The sequence below is a fragment of the Punica granatum genome, chromosome 8 (genome assembly GCF_007655135.1).
Source record: "Punica granatum isolate Tunisia-2019 chromosome 8, ASM765513v2, whole genome shotgun sequence".
Taxonomy (NCBI): Eukaryota; Viridiplantae; Streptophyta; class Magnoliopsida; order Myrtales; family Lythraceae; genus Punica; species Punica granatum.
In genome coordinates this window covers 1,975,773-1,981,447 of record NC_045134.1, presented here as the reverse complement: position 1 = coordinate 1,981,447, position 5,675 = coordinate 1,975,773, and the positions used below count along the sequence as shown (strand labels likewise).

The following is a 5,675-nucleotide window of genomic DNA, read 5'->3' as shown; positions in this document are numbered from 1 at the left end:
GGTGCTACAACCTTATCTTGTCCAAGACGATATGAGGCACACTCTACCCAAAAATTCTCTTTCTTTAAATGTTTCACCTCATTTTGTGGATGTCCATCTTCATTTGCTACGAATTTTATGTTTCCATGAGATGCAGATATGAAAGTTGCTTACTAGGACAAGAATAGCTTCTATAGACAATAATGATAAGTCTCTTAGGAACTATGCTTTTAAAAAGAAGATTGTTAATCAAAACTAAATAAGAACTTCAATGGAAAAGTTGGAAATCTTTTCCATTGCTTTTTTTTTTCCAGATTAAAACCTGCCATTCTTGGTTCATTGAATGTATTATTCACGTGATTCCACAACTTTTTATTTTTGCCTGGTTAGTTGTGCTAAACAAGGAATAGTGACACCTTGATTTTTCGTTCTATACAGTTTGTCATGGAGGCTCTGCTTTTGATTGTAATCCTTTGGTTGGGAATTTATAAGGGTGTTCTTCTTTGAGAGAATTGAATGTTGAGCACGGCAGCAGGCCTTTGCTGTAGAGCGGAATTTCTCATAATAATCAGCCCAATGCTTTAAGTGTCAGTCTCAAGCCTAACTCTTCACTGGTTTGTTCTCCCTTTCAAGAGGGTTAACTTAGCCAAGCTTATTGAAAGTGGTAATCATGATTCAGCTTCTCCTGTTGACATGACAATTACTGAATGCTCGGTGGTGTATAGCTTTAGAATTGGTTCCTATCATGAGCAGTTGGGAAGTTTTAGCTGTGGTTTTGTGCGATGCAGCAGAAACTTAGAAAGTCTGAGATTGCTCGGCATGTTGCTGTCCATTTTTCAGTGTGAAGTCGAAGTCAAACTGTTGAGAAGCTTGGCAGCAGAAGGTAAGTTAATGTTAATAATTATATGATCCTCCCTTAAGTTGTTGAATCCTTATTAGTAACTTAACATATAAATCTTTTGGGTTTTACATTTTGAGACCTCAGTTACTTTCAACATTGCAGCTGAAGGTGCCCTTGATCTCTAACTTCCGGCACTTGATTTACGTGGATTTGAGAGCTCAATTACTAGATTTCCCTTTTATCGATTATTTGTTATGTAGGATACTATTACGGGATTACGTGATATTCTCTTGTGTATGACCATGAAGTATATCTTGTTAAGAGAAGGAAAGGGTTCCATACCTAGGATATTAGATCGTATCGTGCTGAATTCGGGGTTGAGCCCCCTGAGGAATTGATAGGATTCTCCTTCTCCCTCTGTGATGCACCGAATGCGGCAACTTCACAGGTACACTAAGTGATCTCGAGGAAATTCTTGAGTTCATCCCACAAGCCTTTTTAACACAAAATAATACTTGGAGATGAATAGCCCTTCTTGCTTCATAAGACAAATTTGAGACTTGAGTTCATAGACTCTTGTTTCATTACCTCGGGAAAACCTTTCCTTGAGATTGTCCCACAGGTTCTTTGCATTTTGAATGCAGACAAGACTGGGCTGGAGCTCCCGATCAATAGAATTGGACAGCCCTGACGCCACCATGGAATTGCATGTAATCCACTGTTGGTAATTGGCATCTCCCTCATTCGGCTTTTGGATGGTCCCATTGCTGAAGCATATCTTGTTCTTTGCAATTAGTGCTATCCACATGAGTTTCGACCAAGTGAGATAGTTCTCGCCATTGAGAGTGCACGAGATCCATTGATTTCCTGGTCCATCTGGAGAGGACACGATGTAGGGAGATGAAGTATTAGCAGCCACAGAGTGATCGATGAACAGAAATCGGATATTAACAATAATTAGATTGGTCTCAAGCAAACTTTGTTATAATACCATGTACAAACGCAAGACTTTTGTGAATGGTTTTTGTTATCATCTCATTGATATGTCGTCTCTGTACAATAGGTATCAGTCAAAGGAATACGAGGAAAGAATGTTAAATGTAACAAGTAATTAATCCTGCCACCTATCTATCCCATAATACAAGACTAGGTACAAAGAAATATCTCAAAATACAGTAAGGAAACAAATCACGGAAATCACGAGAGAATGTCACGTAATACCGTAATAGCTAGCATAGAAACATAGGTTCTTTTCATTGATTTTGTAGTTGAACAACCGAATAAATCGCTAGTTTTATAATAATTCCCAAAAATACCATGAAATTAGAAACTTGCTAATATATTCAGTATGTTTCATTTTGTTTTGTTTATCAAGTCTTCCCCATATTATTATTTTTTACACAGCAGATCGTCCATTATTTGGTAAATTGTATTATAAGAGTTCTTTAGTTTGATATAATATAAAAAGTGTATTGTGTTCATTTTAAATTTACAGGAGCTTTGTCATATTGTTCATTTTAAATTACAGAAGGTTTGCAATATTGTGTGAATTTATATAATCCGTTCCAATTCTAAGTAGTTTCTTGCATGGATGTTGTGTTTTATTTCAAAGATAAACAAACAAATCATTGTTTACTTCAAGTGATAATACTTTAGTGGAAATAATGAACTATACCTTTTAACTGCAAACAAAATTAATTAAAGAAATGCACGTGCAACGAACGTGCTAATACACTAGTAGTAGTAAAAAGAAGAGTTTCAAGATTTAAAAATAATATATTCATGCCTACATAAAAGGTTAAAGGAGTTAGTAATATTTATATTTTATTATATTAGACACCCACAGATCCTTTCCTTGTAATAAAAAAAGAAAGGTAAAGAAGCTATCAACGTAGGCGGGTTAACGCAGTTCTTCCCCCTTCTTTATTTAGAGCAAGGACAAATGTCGATAGAAGTTAAAAAAAAAAAAACGAATTTCAGAATAACTGGTTCAACTATAGCCATCGTTCTTTGTCAAGTTACTGGCTACCGTATGAGTCTGAGACAAAAAATACTGGACAAAAATGGTAAATTAAACGAAACGAGTAAATAGCCCAAAAAAGAAGGAAATAAAAAAGAAAAAGAAAGAAATACGAGGAGTGGAAAAAGGCTTCTCACATGTAATCTAAAATTTGAAAGAAATTTCATATATCTTAATACAATACTGAATTTCATCTAGCTAGATGAAAGCATGGGAATATATATATATATATATTTTTTTTTATTTTTTTTTTTGAAACAACTAGTCCAAACTAACATGGGTTCAAGTGGTTCGCTGCTTGTTTCGCTTAAGCAATATCTTGGGTTCGAATTATTGTGAATGTAAAAAATTCACGCTGGGTGAGTTTTACCTCTTAATGAGTTGATACGGCTCGATTGGATTAGTCAAGTTCAAATGGACTTTCGGCTACTAGAGTTCATACCAAAAAAAAAACAATTGTCCAACCATAATGCTCATTTGGCCTGATGGGTCAATCGAGTTATCTGCTACCATGTCCAAGCCGGTTTAGAAACTTTGGGCAGGATCGTTTCCCTGGAGGTTGAGATCCCTGAGAAGAGGGGGTCCGAGATTGTGGCTAAAGTGGCGAGGCGTGGGGTTAAGGTGGTGGCTGTGATAACTACCGGAGAACAGAGCAGTCGATGTTATAATCGGATGTGGGACAATGTGGCGGCTGCTGTAGTCGCGTTATTAATATTTAATTTGGAGGTGTTCTACTAGATCATCCACGCTTCACCTTGTTAAAACTGAGAATGGTGGCCTTGATATTTAAGAAATTATTGATCTTAGGAATAAATCATCATATTGATAAATTATTTCTCACTTGTAAATTGATCTAGATTTATTTATACTTTGTTCAAGAGTGTTATTGTTGATGGAAAAGTGTTGAAATAGAATTGCTGAAAAATAAACGCTGATTTCATAATAAAAAGTGTTTGGAATATATTAATTTTAAACTGCTGAAAGTAAAATTGGTCCTTAAAAAAGATTAAATAAAAAATTTCTATAAACATCTATTAATTTATTAGAGAAAATCACGTTTGCAATTGTCAAAATTAAGAAAAACCATAATTTTGAAATATTTATCAAACATTGGTTCTACTTAAAATAAAATTGACAGAAAAGCTCTGATTCAACCTCCTATCACTCTTCCAATTGATTACTTGTTTTAGGATTATTTGTTTATTAATTGTATGAGCATTCGAAGCCACATCGTTCTCTATGGTGGCCTTCCCCTCTCCAGACATTCGGTTCATTTTTACAACACTAATCAGTTTCTTAACGAACGAGTAAGTTCTTGTTCTCATAAATCCCTCTCCAGTTCCAAAATTTATTATTTATAGGCCGTGCAAAGTGGTGTTATTTACTGGTTCATTCACGTATCCGTTGACAGGTTCCACGTGCACCTTTTCAAATTGTTTTATAGGTATTTTGTTTTAGAAGGTTCCACATACTATTTGCGGTGGCCACGCAATGTTATTTGGGGTCAAATCCACTCTTGGCGGAAGGCATCGACTGCAGACAGGGCGTGCAATTGGTGATGGCGTATCCGCCTTCGGTCAAGGAGTTCATCCTGTTGACGGACTCGCAGTGTTGATCGAAGTACTATTACCTGGTGTAGTACCGTGCAGCCCGCAGTCTTGTTCGGGGTTCTGGATGACATTTATTGTACATCTTAGGGGAGCCTTACCTCATTTGACTTGTGGGTATTTATTTATTTATAAAATGATAGTTACGGGTCCATCTAGCTCAGAAGGCGAGTGCCCTGTATTTTCATACATGCTGTTCTTCTTCTTTTTCATCCTTCTTTTAAATAGTATAAATGTAAAAAATTATGTGATAGAAGCTTATGGATGGTGCTGTGGAAGAGTTCTTTTCATCTTTTATCTTGGACATGGGTTCAATCCTTTGGACTTGCTATATGTGGATGTACTCTGGGATGTTTAGTCAAGGAATGCTATATTCGAATCCAGAAGGATATCAACTTGTCTCCAAGGTTATGGTTTAATATATACACATTTCATTGATTAAATTTTTTTCTTAATTAGCTTCTTACTTGCTATACTCTCGTATTATTATTATATATACGGAATTATTAATTATCCAGACAATTAATATCCATGGAACGTCATGATCTAGCTAAATCGTTTGCAATCCCTAGTATTTGTGAAACGATATCTTATATAGATGGTTGACAGGCATGATTGGACCACAAAATTTTGATTGACACATATCGAAGCTAACTTTTGTATCGAGCTGCTGCAAGGTTACCCATGGTTTTACTATTCACAGGTGAATTAATTGATGTTATAATCTTGGTCCCAGTATACAGTCATATTATGAAACGTATACGGTCTTTAAGATATATATAAGAAAGGGTTGCCTAAAGTACAATCGTTTTAGACCAGTGCGCCATTGACCCGACCAAAGGTGACCCAAAATAATGGGTCGGCTAAAGTGCTGGTCGGCAATGTCTTGATTAGGGACGGCTCAAAATTTTGGATCGCCCAAGGTAAATTTGGGCCGATCCAATTCGGGTTGGCAAAGCTATGGTCCGAGCAAACCCAAAATTTTGGGTTGTCTAAAGCAAACCCGATTCGACCCAATCTAGGTCGGGAAAGCCTTGCTTGGTCAAACCAATGTTTTGGGTTGTAAAAGCCTCTTCTTGGTCGACACCTTTTCTTAAGTTCGTCCTATGGCAGCAGGCTAATAGTCAACTACCAGTCCACAAGGACAGCGAACGGGTGCCACTGCCAGCACGTTATTAACGTGTTATCAGTTTGTTGCTCGCCTATTGATTGTTTGCCAATTGCAATA

At 36.4% G+C, this 5,675-nt stretch overlaps 1 long non-coding RNA gene across 1 annotated transcript; it reads left to right on the top strand.

The window, feature by feature from the left end:
• The first annotated feature begins 433 nt into the window (after nucleotides 1-433).
• On the top strand, nucleotides 434-1,079 carry LOC116189612. Its single transcript, XR_004152434.1, has 2 exons — nucleotides 434-862; nucleotides 983-1,079. It is a non-coding gene; the product is annotated as an uncharacterized LOC116189612 (long non-coding RNA).
• Nucleotides 1,080-5,675: the final 4,596 nt, after the last annotated feature.